Below are 21,501 nucleotides of genomic sequence, written 5' to 3' on the forward strand. Positions count from 1 at the left end.
TGAAGATTTTCAATCCAACTTGTCCTTCAGTCCAGCAACTTCTCTGTTTTCTCCCATTCTGCTTTAGTTCTAAAAAAAAAATGATGCAAATTTTCCTTTTTGGGCAGGTTAGTGGGATTTCTTAGTGCCAAAATACAGATAGTATGCCCCCACACACAGAGGCCAGCGAGCGCATGGGGGCCGACGGTGTCCGTCAGCAGCCACAGCATGCTGGCTGTCCTGCATAATGGTGAACTGACTACAGAGCCCCATCAGTGCAGACAGAGATGGCCCCAGGACAGCCGGAAGGGAGCCCAGCCCATCCACTCGACGGCTCTGATGGTGACAGCTTCTGCTGCTGCTCCAACCGGTCAACCATGCAGGGAAGCAGGAGCAGCAGCCTGTGCGTGAGATCCACTGCCTTGTTGGGCTGCCAGCAAGCAGCCAAGGCAGCTCCAGACCCCCGGCTGCCCCTCCACCTCCTCCTGCTTCCCTGCATGGTTGATCGGTCAGAGCAGCAACATAAGCCATCCCCGTCAGAGCCATTGAATGGATGGGCCCAGGCCGGGCAAGGGCTTCCTTCCGGCCGTCCCAAGACCATCTCCGCCCACGCTGCTGGGGCTCCATGGCCAGTTCACCATTATGCAGGACAGCCAGCATGCTGTGGCTGCTGATGGACACCATCGGTCCCCATGCGCTCGCTGGCCTCTGGGTGTGAGGGCCAATGGTGTCAGGCAGCAGATCCAGAAATGAAGCTGTGCCACCCATCCTTATGCTGGTGGGGGCGGTGGCCGAAGGGCAAGACAGGATCTGGCATGCACCCAACCTTTGTTGCTGCTGCCCCACATTGTCCTGTGTGTGCCTCCAGCCCATGAATGTGGGACGATATGGAGTAGCAGCAGGGAGGGGTGGGTGTGCACCACAGCTCACCTTCCCCCACCGTTGCCTCCATCAGCATGAGTATGGGCGGCACAGCTTTACTTCCAGGTCTGCTGCCAGCCCAGCTTGGCGATGCAGGGATCACTGCTGCCGCCTCTTACTTCCCTGTGTGTTGACCAGTCAAGGGACTCAGAGCAACAGGAGAAGCAGTACCTGCTGCCCCTGTCAGAGCCACCATGTAGACAGGGCCCACACCAGGTGAGGGCTCCTTTCCAGCTGTCCTGGTGCCATGTCCGCCCACGCTGATGGGCTGCACTGCAGAAGGGAGATGGTAGCTCTGATTCCCTCCTGCTGGCTGCCCCCCCCAACCCCCTGCCCAGTGCCCCTTCTATGCAATCCTACGTGACCGCAGGTGGATGAGAGGCTTGGCCGGCAGGGGGTGGCTTTCCCCCACTGAGGCATCCCAGCCCTCCTAACCCCCCAGTCAGACCCCCTCGACTTCCCCCAGACAGGACCTGATGACCTCCACCCCAGCCGATCCCCCGAGCAGCCCAGCCTGACCAAGATGGAGGGAAGGGAAGGCAGACAACTGGTTGTTAAATGATTTGAAACCCACCACTGGTTGCTTCCAAAGGCCATTCACTCAGTCTCCCGCCAAAACTGCTCCTTTTATAGGTTCCCTCACCTCACCCAGCTCTCGCAGCGGTTCCTGGACTCTGCATGCATGGAGAGGGGGAGGGGAGGAGCCCGGCCCTGCATTCCTCTGTCTGTGGCAATGGTGCACGTACCCACAGGGACTGCTCTACGTGCCGCCTGTGGCACACGGCCCATAGGTTCAGCACCACAGATCTAGGATAAAATTCTAATTTGAAACAATTTAATATACTTAACACTCAGTTCATTAAATGCTGTGAACATGATCACTCTCTGATTAACTATTTCTCTTTGGTCACATGATCATTTGGGAATTGTGTAGGGACTTTGAGGGTGACATATGACTCTGAAGCCCTAAATTAAGCATTTGTGTTACAGTAGAACAGGGATAAATAGACTGTAAAATAAACAGATTGAATTTCTATTTGCAAAATCTGAACAAAATAATAATGCCAAGGCTTTTAAAAGTTCCCAAAATGTCATGGATGTAGAAGGAGAACTAATATTTCATCCATTACTAATTTCAGCAAGAAAAAGTATTCTTAATATGTAAGCATCCACTTTACACATAACATATACAGTTACAGTGCGTGTTAGTGTATATGCCTTTGAGTCAGTTTTTGATGGATGGCAACTGCTGGCATTAGTCCCTGCAGTTATCTTAGCAACCTTTTTTCAAAAATGGTTTGCAATTGTCTGCCTCTTATTGCTGAGACGGAGTGATTGGCCCAAGTTCACAGTCCCCTATTTTCTAGCATGGTATCTTAACCACTACACCAAACTGTCTCTCATATAGCTGCTAGTTAGGGGACTTTCAGGAGTCTTCTCCAGCACCATAGTTCAAAGGCCTCAATTCTTTTGCACTCAGCCTTTCTTATGGTCCAACTTTCACAGCCATACATTGCAACTGGGAAAACCATGGCCGTGACTATACATACTTTTGTTGGCAGGGTGATGTCTCTGCTTTTTAGTATGCTGTCTAGATTTGCCATAGCTTTCCTCCCCAGGAGCAAGCGTCTTTTAATTTCTTGGCTGCAGTCTCCATCTGTGGTGATCCTGGAGCCCAGGAAGATAAAATCTGTCACTACCTCCATTTCCTCCCCATCGATTTGCAAAGAATTAAGAGGGCTGGATGCCATGATCTTTTCTTAATGTTGAGTTTCAAGCCAACTTTTGCACTCTTCTTCACCCTCATCAAGAGGCTCTTTAGTTCCTCTTCACTTTCTGCCATTAGAGTGGTATCATCTGCATATCTTAGGTTGTTGATGTTTCCCCGGCAATCTTAATTCCAATTTTTGATTCATCTAGCCCTGTCTTTCTCATGATGTGCTCTGCCTATAAGTTAAATAGGCAGGGCGACAGAATACAGCCTTGCCGGACTCCTTTCCCAATTTTGAACCAATCAGTGGTTCCATGTCCAGTTCTCACTGTTGCTTCTTGACCCGCATATAGGTTTCTCAAGAGACAAATAAGATGGTCTGGTACTCCCATCTCTTTAAGAACTTGCCACAATTTGTTGTGATCCACACAATCAAAGGCTTTAGCATAGTCAATGAAGCAGAAGTAGATGTTTTTCGGGAACTCTAGCTTTCTCCGTGATCCAGCAAATGTTGGCAATTTGATCTCTAGTTCCTCTGCCTCTTCAAAATCCTGCCTGTACTTCTGGAAGTTCTCGATCCACATACTGCTGGAGTCTAGCTTGTAGGATTTTAAGCATAACTTTACTAGCATATGAAATGAGTGCAATGGTGCGATAGTTTGAACATTCTTTGGCATTGCCTTTCTTTGGAATTGGAATGTAAACTGACCTTTTTCAATCCTGTGTCCACTGTTGAATTTTCCAAATTTCCTGGCAAATTGAGTGTAGCACTTTTGCTGTATCGTCTTTTAAGATTTTGAATAGCTCAGCTGGAATACTGTTACCTCCACTAACTTTGTTGTTGCTCAGATTTCCTAAGGCCCATTTCACTTCACATTCTAGGATGTCTGGCTTGAGGTCAGTGACCACCCCATCGTGGTTATCAGGGACGCTAAGCTCATTCTTATATAGTTCTTCTGTGTAATTTTGCCACCTCTTCTTAATCTCTTCTGCCTCTGTTAAGAGACTTTGTGGGGTTTTGTGATTACATGCCGTTGATATATGAGGACCCCATCAAGACCCAGACAGCTACTCGGCATTTGAAAGCTCTGAGGCTAGGTCGACACCCCCTGCAGGGCTATATCAGCAAATTTCGGCTGCTTAGCCAGGATTCAGCTTGGAATGAGGCTGTGCTCATGGACGCTTTCCAGGATGGCTTGTTGGAGGAGATGTTGGATGAGCTGGCTCGTGTTGATGTTCCCCCGGACCTTAATGGGCTCATTCATCTCTGTCTGCGGATCGATGCCCAGCTGCAGCAGCGAAAGAGTCACCGGGCCACCTCTGAGACCCATATGGCACCTGTTGTGAGTGCGACCCTGGTCCAGAGGGAGGAGCCAATGGAGTTAGGTGCTGCCAGACCTTGTCTATCGGTGGCAGAGATGAACAGGTGATGTTTGGGGGGAGTTGTGTTTTTACTGTGGGGACCCTGGGCATTTGGCCGCTTTCTGCCCCAAGAAGTGATGAGGGGTGTCTATGACGGAGCCGGTCCTGAGACTGCCATCGGTTCCCCTGTCGGGAAACGTCCCACGCCCGACCTGAAAGGCCTTTTGGGATGGGCATCTTGCAACTCCGAGCCACACCTTTTTGATGCTGCCCACGGACTCCCAAAGCATTTGATCTTGGAGGCGCGCTTGATTCTTCCTAAGTTGCCCAAGGGGATTCCCGTCCATGCATTGATTGACTCTGGGGCTACTATGAACTTTATGGATGCAGCATTTGTGGCTAAATGGATGATTCCCCAATGCCCGGTGGATCCACTGATATTAGTGGACACCATTGATGGTCAAGTGCTTCTGGCTGGGCCAATTAAGGCTGCCACACAACCGCTATGTATGGCCATCAGTACACATGAGGAGGCCATTCAGTTTTATATCACTTCAGACCTGCATTTTTCCGTGGTCTTGGGAATGGCGTGGCTCCGGGTGCATGACCCACAGATTTATTGGTCACAGAACCTGGTCACCTTTCCAATCTTGCAGTGTGGGACCACACCCGCCACATCTGTGCCGGTCAGGTAGAGGGGCCCATGGAGGTCTCCTTACCCTCTGAATTGGCAGAGTATGCTGATGTGTTCAGTGAGACTGAGGCAGATCAATTGCCCCCACACAGGCCTAATGACTGCCCAATTGACTTAGTCCCTGATGCGCCTCTCCCAGTGGGGCGTTTGTATTCCATGTCGGACCCTGAGTTGGCCGCGTTGCGGGACTTTTTGGACAAGAATTTGGCTCGGGGTTTTATTCGGCCCTCTGATTGTTTGGTTTTTAAAGGGTACGCATTCGCTACTCCCTTGGTAGTTTCCAAAACTGCTGTTCCCTTTTCCTCTTTCCTCCCTCCAATCTCTTTCCTCATATGCACCCAGCTGTCTGCTGTCCCACCGTTGGTTTCCGAAGTTGCTGTTCTCCCTTCCCTCTTTCTCTCCCCGATCGCTTTCCTCATATACATCCAGCTGTCTGCAGCCACCCCATTGGTTTCCACAGTTGCTGCTCTCCCTTTCCCCTTTCTCTCCCCGATCACTTTCCTCGTATGCATATAGCTATCTGCTGCTACACCATTGGTTTCCGAAGTTGCTATTGTCTCCTCTCCCTTCCTCCCCCTAACTGCTTTCCTTGTATACTCCCAACTATCACATTGTGCCAAATACTTTCGTTTGTTCCCCCCCTCGCTTCTATCACGGGGCATGTCTGTTCCTCCCCTATGGGGCTGTCAGCAGGCTGTGTGTTCAGCGCGGTCCATCCTGTCGCTCCTGAGCATGTGCGGGGGTTCACAGGACGGTCTATCAGGTGGGTCCATGTGTTCGTCCAGGGAGCCTCCAGCGAGCGTGTCTCTGTGTCTGCTCTTCTGTTTGGGAGCGCTATCATTTCTTGGGGGTGCACCTCGGTGTATTGGAGGTCTCCTTCCAGCCGCTCACTCTCGTCCTCCTTTCTCTTTCCCACCATTCGCGATCCTCATGCCTCTGTCGCAAGGTTGCCTGCAAGGTGCTCACTGAATTCTGCTACACCATTTGACAACTCTCTTGCCTTTCTTGCTTGCGTGCAAGCTCCCAAGGGGTGATCTACTGCCAATCGCTGCCAATCGCTCATGGACAACCGTTGTGAGATCGCCAATAGGATGTGGCATCGTTTCTGTCTTACTTTCTCCTAGCGTTGTAAAGTGGGTTGGGGTGCATATACTTAGGGTGTCTGTGGGGTGCATTTCTTGTCCCCGTTCTTCTATTCCCCCTGTGGGATGTGCTGCCAATCCGTTGTTTTGTCGGCAAGTTGTTCTTTCCATCGTTGCATCTCTCTGACCTTGCAATGGGTGGATAAGTTGTCTTCGTTGGGAATTGTTATGTTGTCTTTCCCATGTTCTCAGTGTTTGGTATGCTGGGCAGAGTTCTATGTGGAGGTTTACATCAGAGAGCCAAGCCTCCTTGAGTAGGTGGCCTCCCTTGGTGGTGTCCCTAGACATGGTTTGTGCATTGGTAAGATCGAACCTGTGGCCAAAATTGGCCACATGGGTCCATACCTGTGAATATTGTTCATGTCTTTTGACTGCCAGTGCGTGCTCATGCATCCTGGTTTTTAACCTCTTGGAAGTCTCCCCAACATAGTTGCAGGGGCAATCCTTGCATTTGATCTTATACACTATTGAAGATCTTTCTTCATTGGGGAGGGGGTCTTTTGGGTGCATGACTCTGGCGCGTAAGGTCTGATCTGGTTTGTGGGCCACTTTTACATTGAAGGGGGCCAGTAGTCTAGCTGTTGCCTTGGATACGTCGTTGATATACTGGAGGGAGATACATATGGGTTGTGTTGTTATCCTGTCGGTTTGTAAGTCTTCATGGGGTCTGTGTGGTCTGCTGTGACACCTAATGAATTCAATTGGATAACCATTATACTTGCAGGTCTGGTAAAGATGGTTTCTTTCCTCAGTTTTTGCCTTAGCTGTATTGCAATGTGAGTCTATGCGTTTGAATAGCGTTCTGACACAACTTACTTTGTGGGCCACTGGATGATTGGTTTTAAAGTGGAGAGTTCTATTGGTGTGGGTTGGTTTGCGGTATACCCTTGTATGTAAGGTCCCATCAGGTTGGCGATTAACCAGCACATCCAGAAAGGCTAGGGAACCCTGATTCTCTTCCTCTGCTGTAAAATGGATATCTGGGTATACCGAGTTCAGTGTGTCCATGAAGCTGGCCCTATCATGTCTCTTAATGACTGGAAATGTGTCATCGACATAACGGACCCAAATTTTAGGTTGATATTTGGCCATTACTACAGTCTCCAGCTGTTGCAAGACCGCCTCTGCTACTATGCTCGAAATAGGTGACCCCATTGGTGTCCCTTTGATCTGTTCATATATGGTTCCTTGAAAAGTAAAGTATGTTTTTAGGCATAATGTTATCAATTTTACCAAATCCTCAGTATGGAGGGAGTCTTGATGCTGTCTTTGTCCCTCTTCATTGAGGCGATCCTTCAATACTGTGATCGCTAGATCTTGTGGGATGGAGGTGAAGAGTGAGGTGATGTCAAACGACACCATCACTTCATCCTCCTCCACCCTTAGAGGCCTGATTTTCTCAAGAAACTCCTCTGCCGATCTTACTATAGTATTGTTGTTATCTACCAAATGGCTGATCCAGCCACTCAGCCATTTGGCTAACTCCGAGGTTGGTGTGCCTTTGAATGAAATGATGGAGCAGAAGGGGACTCCTTCTTTGTGGGCTTTTGGTAGGCCATAGAATCTGGCCATAGCCGCACTGAATTATGCTACACCATTTTTATTTTTAACTTGCTTTTATGCTCTGATGATGTCGGCAGTGCTGGCCGATGAAAGCTCAGCACTTGTATTAAATGGCTTTTAGTTTGATATTATCCTGGTGTTCGAATCTATTAATTATATTGCATGGCTTTACCCAGGATTTACATTTTTAACATAATTAGGGACATATATGCATACATACATATATGCATACATACATACAGTGTGTCAACCTTGTCAACCAATCATTTTCATTTTTTAAGACCACTTCTGAAACCAGAGATATTCTCAAAAATAAAAATGTTAGAAGTGAGTCTGTGGTTTTGTAGTATGTCTACTTTCCTTTTTTAAAATATATAAAGAATTTATTAAAATTGTTTGCGATCAGGAGAGACAGAGAGACAGAAGGGTCTGTAGGTATTTTGGTCCTCTGGAGCATCATGTGGGTAGTTAGTGGTTAGAATGCAGTATTGCAGGCTAATTCTGCTAACTGCCAGTTCTTTGATCCTGACCAGCTCAAGGTTGACTCAGCCTTCCATCCTTCTGAGGTGGGTAAAATGAGAATTCAGATTGTTGGGAGCAATATACTGATTCTGTAAACCACTAAGAGAAGACTGTAGAATAGAATAGAATATCTTTATTATCATTAAGTGCTGTCCACAATGCACGCTACACACAAGTAAGAACCACAAGTAAAAACATACATTATATACACACATCCTTCACATTCTATTCACCATTGTACTGCCCCTAATATTGCACTTCAATGTTGCACTATACAGTAGTATTTAATATGGTTACAGCTCTGGGATAAAAACTATTTTTCAGCCTATTTGTCTTTGTTTTTATTATCCTGTACCGACTGCCAGAAGGTAATAGTTCAAAAAAAGAATATCTGGGATGAGATGAGTCTTTAAGAATGTTTTAACATTCATTTCCTAAGACAGCGGGAACTATACAGTTAGTCCAGGGGGAGGGGGAGAAGAGGGCAGCCAATAATCCTCTGGACAATGTTAATGACCCTCTGGAGTGCTTTCCTATCTGCTACTGTGAAGTTGGCAAACCACACACAATAGGTTAGAATACTCTCTATGGAGCAGTGATAGAAGGTCACCAGTAGTTTTTCATTCAGTTGTTTTCTGAGAAGTCTCAAGAAATATAATCTCTGCTGCGCCTTCTTAACCAATGCTATAACATGAGCACTCCAGGTCAGGTTCTCCTTTATGGTAACACCCAGAAACCTAAAGCTGGCCATCCACTCCACATGGTTTCCACTGATGATCAGGGGCTGAATGCCTGATCTATTCCTCCTATGATCTACTATAAGCCCCTTGGTCTTAATGGTGTTGAGAACCAAATTATTTTCTCTGCACCACAAGAGCAACTGCTCCACCTCATCCCAGTAGGCAGGCTATCCCTCTTGGAGATAAGTCCCCACCACTGTTGTATCATCTGCAGATTTAATAATAATATTGCTGGGATGAATGGGGGTGCAGTCATAAGTGTAGAGGGCATAAAGTAGAGGGCCCTGTGGGGAGCCAGTATTAAGAATAAGGGCTGAGGAGATATAGTTGCCTAATCTAACCCTCTGAGAGCAGCCAGACAGGAAGTTCATAATCCAAAGGCAGATTGAGAGTGCTTGCACTTAAAGCGCTATATAAGTCTCATAAATAAATAAATAAATTGAATGTGAAAGTCCGAGGTTGACAAGTTTAGACACCAGTGTATATGGAAGAATTGTGTAAAATGCGGAGCTAAAATCTACAAAGAGCATCCTTACATAGGTCCCCTGCTGTTCCAGATGAGTCAGACCAGTATGGAGAGTGATGACTATGGTGTCTTTTTGCTCTGTATGCAAACTGGTGACTATTGAATGTGTATGGGGGGCAGGACAAATCTGCCTGCAGACCAGTTTTTCAAAACACTTCATGATAATAGGGGTGAGTGCCACTGGTCTATAATCACTGAGACTGTTAATAAAGGTTTAAAGCATTGTGAAGCAGTATATAAGTCTAAGTTTCATTGGTAGCAGCCATTGGTGTAGGTGGGTCTAGAAAAGTGAGTTTTTGTTTTCCATCAATATAGGAGGACTTTGGAGTCGTCTTATTCCAGCTCAACAAGTATGCCAGTTTGATGGAATATACCTGCTTGTATTTTATTATTCTGAATTCTAATTGAATTTAATGCTAACTGGGCTATTTGTTTTGCTTCTCTGGTTCATCCATCAGTTTCATTTCTGAGTTCCAGTATTGCTATTGCTGATAAAATTTCATTTCAACAATAATTAAGAAAGAGCCAGTGCCATTCGATGAGAGGCAGTAATAGACTGACAATGTCAGTTTTATTTTTCTCCTCTATATGCCTGCAGATTTATATAGTTCAACTGGACATGCTTTGAAAAGAATTGACAAGAAATACCTCAGCCTAACATGGACACAATATTTCACTTTAAGGTAATCAACTTTTGCATGAATTTGGAAGATGATTTAGCTGCTATAAGAGTTACATGAGCTGACTCCTCAAAAAACAAGAACATCTTTTTTTTCAGGGTTGCACAGAAGCATGAAAAAGCTAGGTTGCTTTAATTAATGGCAGGTAGATGCTCATTTCTGTGATATCCAAAGCACTTCTCCCAGATTATTTTTCAAGTTTGCAGAGCCCAATATACAATCTTTCTCTAACAAATTGCTTTATGGAAATGTTTTTGTAAGAATATATTTCTTAGTAACAGTTATATTGTTACAAGCTTACAGCATGTACCTATCTATTTTCCCTAGTTCTTTCATGAATTAACTTTCTACTGCTTCATATTGATATAATAGGCAACATCATATAATTTCAAGAAAATTGATGGCAGAGGGAAGTGTCAATGGATTGCTAAATCTTTCTACTGGCCCGGTTTATATCAAGAGCTTTACTGGGGCAAATCAAATAGGAGGCCTTCTGAAATTGGAGCTTGGGATTAGAAGGCCATTTCTTAGTATGAACAATTGTCCTCGTGGGTCCTTTCTGTTGTGTCCTGAGCCTGCAAAAGCAGGCTCAGGACATTGCAATGGTCCCGGGCTGTTGCAAGCTGCCCGGGACCAGACTGAGTGGTGCTGGCCTGCGCGCATGCGCAAGGCACGGACGCGCGCCAGTTTGTTACCTTTTTGCCTGTGGATTCTATTAAAGGAGGCAGAGAGGCCTACGAGCCTCAGAGTTGTGTCGGAGAGAGCTGCTGAGAATAAAGGCTGTTAGAATCAACAGAATGTGTGCTCTTCTTTCGCCGTTGACTCAAGGACTCAACACTGGTGACGAGGGTGGGATCGCTTACAAGATTAAGGAAGAAGACTTGTAAGGCTTACCCAAGAGTCCTGGAAAGAGGAAGACGGCGTTAAATTCAGCATCTGGCCTGCCAGTACAGCATCGCTGGAGGTAAGCTGGCTGATAGACCCCTTCCTAGAATAAGAAGCAAGGATGGCGAAGATAGGGAGATTGTCTGAATTCGACGTTACTCACCCAGAAAGATGGGAGTCGTATGTCGCTAGAGTAGAAAATTACTTTAGAGTGAATCAAGTTAGAGAAGATGGCTTGAAGGCTGCTACTTTGCTCTGTGTCTGTGGTCAAGATGCATTTGAAATTGCAGAGAATTTGGCAGCCCCTGCTCCTCTTGAGTCTGTTACTTATAAAGAAGTTATTGAAGGAACATTTCCAGCCCAAGTTGTCTGTTATTGCATGGAGACACATGTTTGAACAAAGGGATCAAAGAGCTGGTGAATCAGCCAAAGAATACATTGCAGCCTTGAAAAGAGCAGCTAAGCCCTGTGACTTTAAAGATTTAGAAGAAAGGCTGAGAGACCGTTTTGTATGCGGGCTAAGGAACAGAGACTTGCAACAGAGACTCTTTGCAAAAGAAGACATTTCCTTCCAAGATGCCTTGAGAGAGGTCACTGCAGAGGAGGCAGCAGGTGGGGCGGTCAAGAACATGAGGCCCATCAGGAACAACCCAGAAGCAGTCTCCATGCACCATGAGGGAGTCCAAGAGAGCTCGGAAGAGGATCCTGAAGATCAGGTGGATCATCTCTACCCATCCAAAGAAAGAAAGCAGAGAGAAGGCAAAGAAAAGGCTCCAGCTGTGTCCAAGTGCTTCGGGTGTGGAGGTCGCCACAAGAGGGACGACTGCAGGTTCCTTTCTGCAATCTGTAGAGCGTGTGGAAAGCAAGGCCACATAGCATCTGTTTGTCTGGGCCGTCAGAAGGCACAACCTCGAGAAGAATTGTGTCTGAAAGGTACCAGGGTCCCCAGCCAAAACAGGGTGGGTTTCTGCGCATCACGCAGAAGTATTTGTAGAACAGGCACACAAAACCACTTAAGAAGAAACTGTCACTTAAGGTGAGGTTACAAGGGATTCCATTGGTTATGGAACTGGACACTGGGTCTGCTCTTTCAATCATTTCTATTCACACTTTCAGGAAGATTTGTAATAGCAGTGGGTTCCAGGCCAAACTTACGCCATCCAATATAATCTTAACAGATTTCCAAAATTCCAAGGTGTGTGTAAAGGGGGAGGCCACCCTTATAGTACAATACAAGGATTTTGAAGGTCCATTATATGTATTCGTAGTTGGGGAGTGAACGAATGAGTCTTATTGGACTCGATTGGTTTGAGGCCTTGGGAATCCAAGTTACAGGGCTACACAATTTGCAAATGTTAGGGCTAGCAGAGGTCTGCAAAGAGTTTGCAGATGTCTTCAGCCCCCAGCTTGGATCTTACAAAGACCCCCCAGTTTCTTTGAAACTTGACCCCACTGTCATTCCCATTAGGGTGAAAGCAAGAAGAGTACCCTTTGCTCTTAAAGGGAAAATTGATGCTGAATTGGACAAATTGATCCAGCAAGGAATTTGATTCAAGTCCATGGGAAACTCCCATAGTCATGCCTCTCAAGGCTAATGGGGACATTCGCATCTGTGCAGACTACAAATGCACACTAAACAAGGCATTGCAACAGCATGCGTATCCTGTACCTGTAGTCAGCCATATTTTGGCTTCCCTCAAAGGGGGGCGTGTTTTTGCAAAGCTAGATCTGGCACAGGCTTATCAACAGTTACCTGCTGAAGCACAGACTATTGTAACTCATAGGGGGGCATTCAAAGTCAAGAGACTACAATTTGGAGTAAATGTAGCTCCTGGAATTTTCCAAAGTGTTATGGAAAATACCCTGAGACGTATACCAGGTGTTTGCCCCTATATTGATGATGTCCTTATTGCTGGAGAATCCACTCAGAATTTAGCTGAGAGATTGAGGGCTGTTTTGCTGCATTTCAGAAAAACAGGCCTAAAACTTTAAAAAGACAAATGCAAGATAGGAGTTTCTTCTACAGATTTCCTGGGATTCAGAATAGATGCCAGGGGTATTCACCCTGCTGAGTCTAAATTAAAAGCCATACAGTAGGCTCCTAGGACTAAGTCTAAAGCTGAGTTACAAGCATTCCTAGGCCTCTTGAATTTTTACAATGCTTTCCTACCTAACAAAGCTAATGTAGCAGAACCACTTCATAGGCATTTAGACAAGCAGGCAGTGTGGCAGTGGTCCCAAGTACATGAAAAAAGTTTCAATGAGGTCAAGGCCTTACTTACATCAAATGATGTGCTTGCACATTTTAATGAAACACTTCCTGCGTGCATCGCTTGTGATGCTTCCCCTTATGGGGTGAGGGCTGTACTTAGCCACTTAAGAGCTGATGGAACTCAGGTTCCTGTTGCATATTACTCCAGAACCTTGTCCTCTGCTGAGTGAAACTATGCCCAGATAGATAGAGAAGCCTTGGCCATTGTCGCTGGAATTAAAAAATTCCATGATTTTCTATATGGCAGACATTTCACAGTCTATACTGACCATAAGCCTCTGTTGGGGTTGTTTACCACTAACAAACAAACTCCCCATATCATCTCTCCTAGAATGCTGAGATGGTCTATCTTTTTGTCAGCCTATGATTTTTCATTGATTCACAAACCTGGCAAGGAAATGGGCCACGCTGATGGCCTAAGTAGATTACCTTTGCAAATGGTAGAGGCTGACCCTGCCCCTACCATCAATATTCTTTCCATTCAGGCGTTGCCTGAGTCTCCCCTAAATGCCAGGAATGTGGCTGCTGAATCAGCCACAGATCTCACGCTTACTCGTGTGCTGTCATGGGTTTTGTCTGGATGGCCTGAGAGTTGTCCAGGTACTGAGTTCCAGAGTTTCTGGCTCAAGAAGCATGAGTTATCCACTTTTCAGGGTTGCCTGTTGTGGGGCAGCAGAGTAGTTATTCCTACCTCATTGAGACCTAGAGTCTTAGCTTTCCTCCATGAGGGTCATCCTGGCATTGTCAGGATGAAAGCGCTTGCGCGCAGCCATTTATGGTGGCCAGGATTAGACAGGGAAATAGAGGCCCAAGTGCATGGATGCCACTTGTGCCAGTGTTCACGCCCTGAAATGCCTCAGGCTCCTGTGCATAGATGGGAGGAGACACAGTCACCTTGGTCTAGGGTGCATGTAGATTACACTGGGCCCTTTCAGGGACAATGTGATGTGATGTGCCGGTGCCTGGAAGATGTGAGGGTCTGGATGGGGGTGAACAGGCTTAGACTCAACCCTGACAAGACCGAGTGGCTCTGGGTCTTGCCTCCCAAAGGTCAGCTAGATGGTCCATCATTAGTCCTGGGGGAGGCAAATTTACCTCCCTCAGTGCAGGCATGCAACTTGGGTGTCCTCCTGGACTCACAGCTAAATTTGGAACAACATCTATCAGCTGTGGCCAGGGGGACCTTTGTCCAGGTTCGCCTGGTGCACCAGTTGTGGCCTTATCTGGACCGAGAGGCTTTACTCACAGTCACTCATGCCCTTGTCACCTCAAGACTGGATTACTGTAATGCGCTCTACATGGGGCTATCCTTGAAGAGTGTTCCGAGGCTGCAGTTGGTTCAGAATGCAGCCGCAAGAGCGATTGTGGGCGCGCCAAGGTACGCCCACGTGTCACCTATCCTCCGCGAGCTGCATTGGTTTCCTGTGGGTCTCCGGACGCAATTCAAGGTGTTGGTTATCACCTTTAAAACCCTTCATGGCATAGGGCCAGGTTACTTACAGGACTGCATACTGCCGCACAGTTCCCAGAGACTGGTGAGGTCCCATAGATTGGGCCTCCTTCAGGTCCCGTCGGCCAGACAATGTCGGCTGGCGGGCCCTCAGGGAAGGGCCTTTTCTGTGGTGGCTCCGACCTGGTGGAATCAACTTGCCCCCGAGGTTCGAACAACTCCCACCCTGCTGGCCTTTAAGAAAGCCGTTAAAACTCTCCTGTTCCGGCAGGCCTGGGGCTGATGTCCCCGGGGGGGGGGGGCGGGATATGATCGGACTTGTGGTATGATTGTATTATTTTATTGTTTTATTCTTAGATGATTGTTTTAATTTTGTACGCCGCCCTGAGTCCTTTGGGATTGGGCGGCATATAAATAAAATTAAATAAATAAATAAATAAATTCTTCTTGGTCCTTGTTGACAGCCATTCAAAGTGGCTTGAGGTTGTTCCTGTCTCTTCCACTACTACTGCCAAGACCATTCAAGTACTGAGAGGGATTTTTGCTGCACATGGCCTTCCAGATGTTCTGGTTTCTGACAATGGTCCTCAATTCACATCTTTCGAGTTTCAGGCTTTCTTGCAGGCCAACATGATTCGTCATGCAACTTCGGCACCATTCCACCATTCCACCAATGGTATGGCTGAACGGATGGTTCGTATCACCAAGGATGCTCTAAAGAAACTGACCTACGGGGACTGGCACCACAGGTTGGCAGACTTTCTTCTTGCTTACCGCACCACACCTTCCACTTTCACTGGGAAGAGCCCGGCTGAACTTCGCTGGGGGCGCAAACTGATCACCAAACTTGACAGGCTGCATCCGGACAGGGTGGCTCCTCAGGTCACCCAACCTAGGGCACCAAGGTGTCTGCAAGTGGGTGCCCCGGTATGGACCTAGAACTATGGGCCCGGTCACCTGTGGGTTTCGGCGGTAGTATGCAAGTTCACTGGTCCATTGTCCTACGAGGTTTCCCTGGACGACGGTCGTGTCCTTCGGCGGCATATCAATCAGCTGCGTACGAGACTGGACTCACCCTCTGCAACTCCTGGGTTTTCTCTGGGGGGGAGGGGGACCACTGTGGGCAAAGGGAAGGGTATTGGCAGCAACCGGGGCCAAACGGAGAGGCTGAAGAAGGCCTGTCCCAAGGTTCCGCAAGTGTCTCTAACAGGAATTCAGGGGAACAAGGAACAATACAGGCACCAGTGCTTACTCCAGCTAGGGAGTCACCCAGGGGGCATACTCATTATTCACAACCCCAATTCAGCACTCCAAGCAGGGAGAATAACTGGGAGCATCCAAACAACCCAAATAACACAAGAGAACTGGCATACAAACAAATAAGCTGGCCCAATGCTGCTACTGCTTCCAAAAGGAAGTCTACACACAGGGAGGTAGTAAGAGAGGCAAATCCTGATTCTGGTACCTCCAGCATAGAATGGGGGAAAACTGAGTACTGGGGCACTGCAGAAATCCCAGACAATCCCGTTACTGGGCTTGGGAGTGACTTGGAGAATACCACAGAAACGCCAAATACTGGCGGACACATAGTGGGGCCCGAGAGCCTGCAGTTAGGCAGATCAACCAGGTACAGTGGGGAGCAAAGTCCTGGTCTGACAAGCCCGGTGGGCAAGCAAGCAGACCAGGCAACAGAACCCAGTTCACGGGGACCACCAGGGTTTAAAAGAGGGGGCAACTCCACTACTATCTCTGCACAGGATGATTTAGGGAGTTCTCAAAATCTGAGGAGATCACAGAGAGTTAAAAGATCTCCCAAATACCTGGAAGATTTTGTAACATTGCTGTCAAAGCAAGGGAGGTGAAGAGGGTACCTGCTGTTGGGGAACTTGGAAGTGTGGGTATTGGGCACTTAATTCCAAAACAATAGCATGGTACCATGCTATAGTGTGGCTAGTAAGTAGCTGCAACAGATGTGCAGGTTCCATTGGATAGCACACCACGCTTGTGTTGAGGTCGCGTATATCTATCCATATAGTTTAATAAAGTTTCATCCGGGGGGAAAGGGGTGTTGTGTCCTGAGCCTGAAAAAGCAGGCTCGGGATGTTGTAATGGTCCCGGGCTGTTACAAGTTACCCGGGACCAGACTGAGTGGCACCAGCCTGCACGCATGCACAAGGCACGGAAGCGCGCCAGTTTGTTACCTTTTTGCCCGGGGATTCTATTAAAGGAGGCAGAGAGGCCTGCGAGCCTCAGAGTTGTGTCGGAGAGAGCTGCTGAGAATAAAGGCTGTTAGAATCAACAGAATGTGTGCTCTTCTTTCGCCGTTGACTCAAGGACTCAACACTTTCCATAAATGCATCCAGATGGCAGCTTTTCATCATTTAGCTCGGTGCACGTGCACTTAATTGAGTGAACCAAGTATTATTTTCAAATACCACTTTGATGCTCTTAGAGTATAGTGGATGTCAGGTCATGCAGTGCTGCATTAGACCAAGGCCATCATAAAGAAAAGATTTTTCATGGGCACATGCAGTATCTTTACAATGGTTATAAGCTGCACAAATAAAACAACTTTTCTTCCGATAAAGAAGTTCTATAATTCCATACTGATGAAACTTGATTTAGAATTTTCCCCCTCCCCTCTCTTTTGCTCCCCCAAAGGGTGAAGAGACCACCAATTGGCTAAAATAGTACATAAAAAGATAGTCTTGTAACTGACACTATTTCCTGACTCATACATACATATAGGTGCTATGTCCTCTGGTTGGGTGGTTTGAACTACAGCCAGTTTTATTTATTATCCTGCCCTTACCTTCACATTCTCACCTGGCTAATAACACAAACTTTCAGAAGGTTCTCTCCTGGGCTTTCACGAGTTCCTAAACGGAACTAGATGGTATCTGTACTTTGTATTAAAATTGCTCAGGTTCATGTGTAAACTAATTATCCTTTCCATAGAATTTTAATAACTCATTAGGACTGCTTCATAATCAAGTGAAACTAATAACATGTTTAACTACTGCTAGTTATTCTTTGGTACTTAAAACATCAAGATTCCCTCTAGTCAAGCTTGACTTTTGGTGATTATGTGTTTTTCTGCAGTATTTATAAATGCTTTACAAATGCCTTATTTGGTGATTTGTTTTACAATTTCCCAATTAACCTACAATCCTGGATTTTCCTGGTTGTTTGTCATGCAAATATTATTCAGTTCCAAGCAGGCTTAATTTTTTTTAATATCAGTAAAAGTCACTTACATGTTACCGCCTGTTGTAAATTTATTTACTAAGAAATAACAAGAAAAAAGCCACTTCAAAGCCATCAAACATCAGGATAATGCAGTGTGTTTTTCAGAGACATTTAGAAATCATTCTGAATTTTGGTGAATTCAGAATTTGTTAACAGAATGGAAATGAATCTACAGGAGATAGAAGCCATGATCCAGATGTAGTTATCTATGGAACCATTGCTTTCTTACACTCATTGCATCTGGACCTAGTTACCTGCTATGTGATATGAATGCTTATCCATTGGTGAAAGTAAGTTCTCTGAAAGGTTTTTGATTTTTTGCAGAAGAGATGGGTTGTTTCAATTCCCTTCAATTTCTGATTCATCATTACAATAAAAAATTGAAATAATTTCAAGGATTAGTATTAGTTAATGATGGGTTAAACAAATTTATAGGTATATTCTTGGAGGCTAGGGAATGAGGATTATACTCATCCACCCAAACTGAAGAAGGTAATTCATATTACATAGAATTAATTAGAGCCAAGTACTTTTGTTTTACCCAACAGTGGATGAATAGTTAGTTTTGTCAACTAAAAGTTCGGTACTTCCACAACACAGCTCAAGAACTTTGGGGTCAGTAAACAGATCATCTAATGACACTGACACAAGCATTTTTAAGGAAGTGCAAACCTTTAATCAGGAGTCATTAACAGTATTTTTCCTTAGCTAAATAACATTCTTATTAATTCTGTTAGTTTATTTATGGTGAGTTGCTCTGTCACGTGCAAAAAATTGGCCACTATGTTTCTTGATCTGAAGTTATATTTGCACTGAATATGATGGGCAATAATTCTGAACAGACCAGATGGTTACATCTGTGATAACTAAGAAAAAAATGTTTGCATGTACAATGATTTTTATCTACAGATCTAGCTTAATTTAGGCTAAAAGTAACTCTGCTACTAGAAGCATGTAAGAAGGAAGCTCAATGACACTTCACTTTCTACAGTCATTGATAGAAATCAGGTGCTCATGAAACAATAAAACATCATTGACAAAGCTGTAGACACATCAATCTTTGCCTGCAAGTCAAAAGGTTTATTGCATTGCCCAATTGTCTATCATTAAAATAGGTCAGAAACTATTTTTGAAGGGCAGAAGCAGATGCCATTGCCCCCATTATTCCTCTTTCTCCATCAAAGCAACTTCCAAGTTCTACTTTCCTGTTCCATTTACAAAGCATGCTTTTCCATGTCAGACCACTTCAAGTACTCTTCTACATTTCAGATAGCATGCTCAGTTCACTGTAGGCAATTCCAGCAGTTCAGCAGCCACTCCATGGAATTCCCCCTCACTTGAATCAATGGTCACTGATACTTTTTACAGCAGCGTTTTTCAAACTTGGCAAGTTTAAGCTGTGTGGACATCAACTCCCAGAATTCCCCAGTCAGCAGAGTTACCTTTACCAAGAATGCTGTAAAAGCACAATAATTACCACTGTTGTTTTAAATAGAAGGTTGCTACTTCAAAACCAAGTAGATTTTAAAAAATATTACAATATTATTTTTCTTGACATGACCATCCTAATCTTCTCTGTGTTTTTGTTTTTAACAAAATAACAATATCTTCAACAGTGCACCATTTCATCATTGTTCCCATTCATCAGTGGTTGCCTATGGGTCTCAAATGGCCCATAGGCAACCACATTCTAACAATCTTTGAGGAAAAGTGGCATTTAACTATAGGAAATAATCTACATGTTGAACATAAATAATTTATTTTACCCCATATTTGTCAGTCTTGGCCTTTTTCCAGATTCCCATCAGTGCATAATGACACTGTAGCTTTGATTCCCATGCCCACCCTGCCCTGGGCTATGGCAGCACCTATGAGGGATCACCAGTAGGTGTTCCTGGCTACATAGGATTCATGGAAGCTATAGGGCTCATGTTGGGGAGATTGTAGTTTTACTAATGCTATTATTGATTTATCTCATGTTTGGATTTCTGCAATAGTTTCCTGTTACTGTTCTGGATCTGCCTTGTGACTCTCATGTTTTGTTACATCACTGAATTTTACCTGGTTCTCTATCTGAGCAAGAGTACAAGTGATAGTCCTGCTCACTATAGGATGGAAAGGCCATATTTGGTCCTACATCCTGCTTGTTACTTATGTTCTTCTGGGCAGGACTTCTTTCTGTTTCTCATTCCCAAGTCACAATTTCCAGAAATCTGGCCTTAAAGATTTGGCCCCAAAACTGTAGAGTCAACTTCTTTTTTCCTTCTTTTGTGATAGCCTGAAGGCTTTCAAGAAGGATTTAAAGACCTATTTATTTGACTAGCTGGTTACTGTACAATCTATTTATCCACTCTGTTCTCATTAATGATAGTAGTTCCTAGGTTAGTATATGTTTTATATTAACATTTTAATTAACATTTGTATTAATTGTGGTTATGTGTATATTATGTCATATTACAGCATGTTGTTTTAAATATGTATGGCTGTTTGGGGTTGTTTCAAATTTAAATTGTTAACTTCTTGACTTGGTTGAAGTATTGGAATTTTTGTAATCAATTACCTGATTTGTGAGAGATATAGAGAATCTACAGCCTCAGCCCAAGCATGACATAAAACAATCCAGCCAAAGTTAAGTTCTTTGGTCATACCATAGAACAGAGGTGTCAAACTCGCAACATCACATGATGTGTCGCGATGTATTGTGACTTTTTTGCCATTGCCGGCAATGGGGTGGTTGCGGTTTCGCTATGATGCATCCGGCTCGCGGGCTAGCAGTTCGACACCTCTGCCATAGAGACAGAATCTTGCCAGACTAAATGTATACTACTGTAACCCTAAGGCAGAGATCCCCAACCTTTCAGGTTTGGCAGCCTGGAGTGGGGGAGGGGGAAAAGGAGGCATGGCTTCATGGTGGTGTGAACACATGCATGTGTGTGGTACTGTAAGCACTCATGCTAGAGGGGCTGTGAGCGCCTGCAACACTCATGGCAAGGCTCATGTGAATGGGAATGCCGATGACACTTGCTTTGCAAATGGAGCCACAAATGCCCATGGCGATGCTCGCGGGAGTGGGGCTGCAAACACTCGAGATGTTCATGTGAGTGGGGCTGTGTGGGTGTGCACCAGCCAGCCATTCTCACTGCCCAGTGGCCAATAGGCCATGGCCTGGTAGTGGGCCATGGCGCACAGGTTGGAGACGTCTGCCCTAAGGGATATACGCTGGGAGATTCTAGAGAGTGATTATCCTAAATCACTGTGTCTGATCCAGCTTCAAATTGTGTTGTCTTTTGTCTTGCCTCCCTCTTTGAACAGGTACCCTCCTTCCTGGGAAACTGCCATTTCATTGTAGTTCATCACACCATCTCCCCCTTTATAGACATATTCCATCACAGTCTGGAAGAGAAATGGAAAACAAAATAAACATAAATAATCAAAAGATAGTGCAAGATTCATTGATAGCTTATCTCAAAAACAGCACCTTAGCCCAGGTAAAAAGAAACATGAAGGGAAACATTTTAATCATTGAAAGAGGCTCCACTTTACTTAACTTATTATAAATGAGGAAAGGAAATTCCTCTTATGGTTTTCAAGACTGATATCAATTACATCTCACATTGTGGGATAACATCTAGGAAGCAAGAACTTCATAGTTTTTTGTAAATTTTACTTAATGCTCATGTGGGGTAAATAAAGAATCGTGCACGATGCAACCTCCCCCCCCCCTTTGTCAAGGGAAGATATGGGAGAAAAACACCAAACATGGGACTGCAAATTAAACATTACTGATCTCATGACAATGAATATA

The 21,501-nt window shown here is 45.3% G+C and overlaps 1 pseudogene; it reads left to right on the forward strand.

Moving 5' to 3' along the window:
- The first annotated feature begins 13,656 nt into the window (after positions 1–13,656).
- Positions 13,657–17,133, forward strand: LOC120307678 (annotated as a pseudogene).
- Positions 17,134–21,501: the final 4,368 nt, after the last annotated feature.

This window comes from Crotalus tigris, unplaced genomic scaffold (genome assembly GCF_016545835.1).
Source record: "Crotalus tigris isolate CLP2741 ecotype Arizona unplaced genomic scaffold, ASM1654583v1 scf7180000017801.1383879, whole genome shotgun sequence".
NCBI lineage: Eukaryota > Metazoa > Chordata > Lepidosauria > Squamata > Viperidae > Crotalus > Crotalus tigris.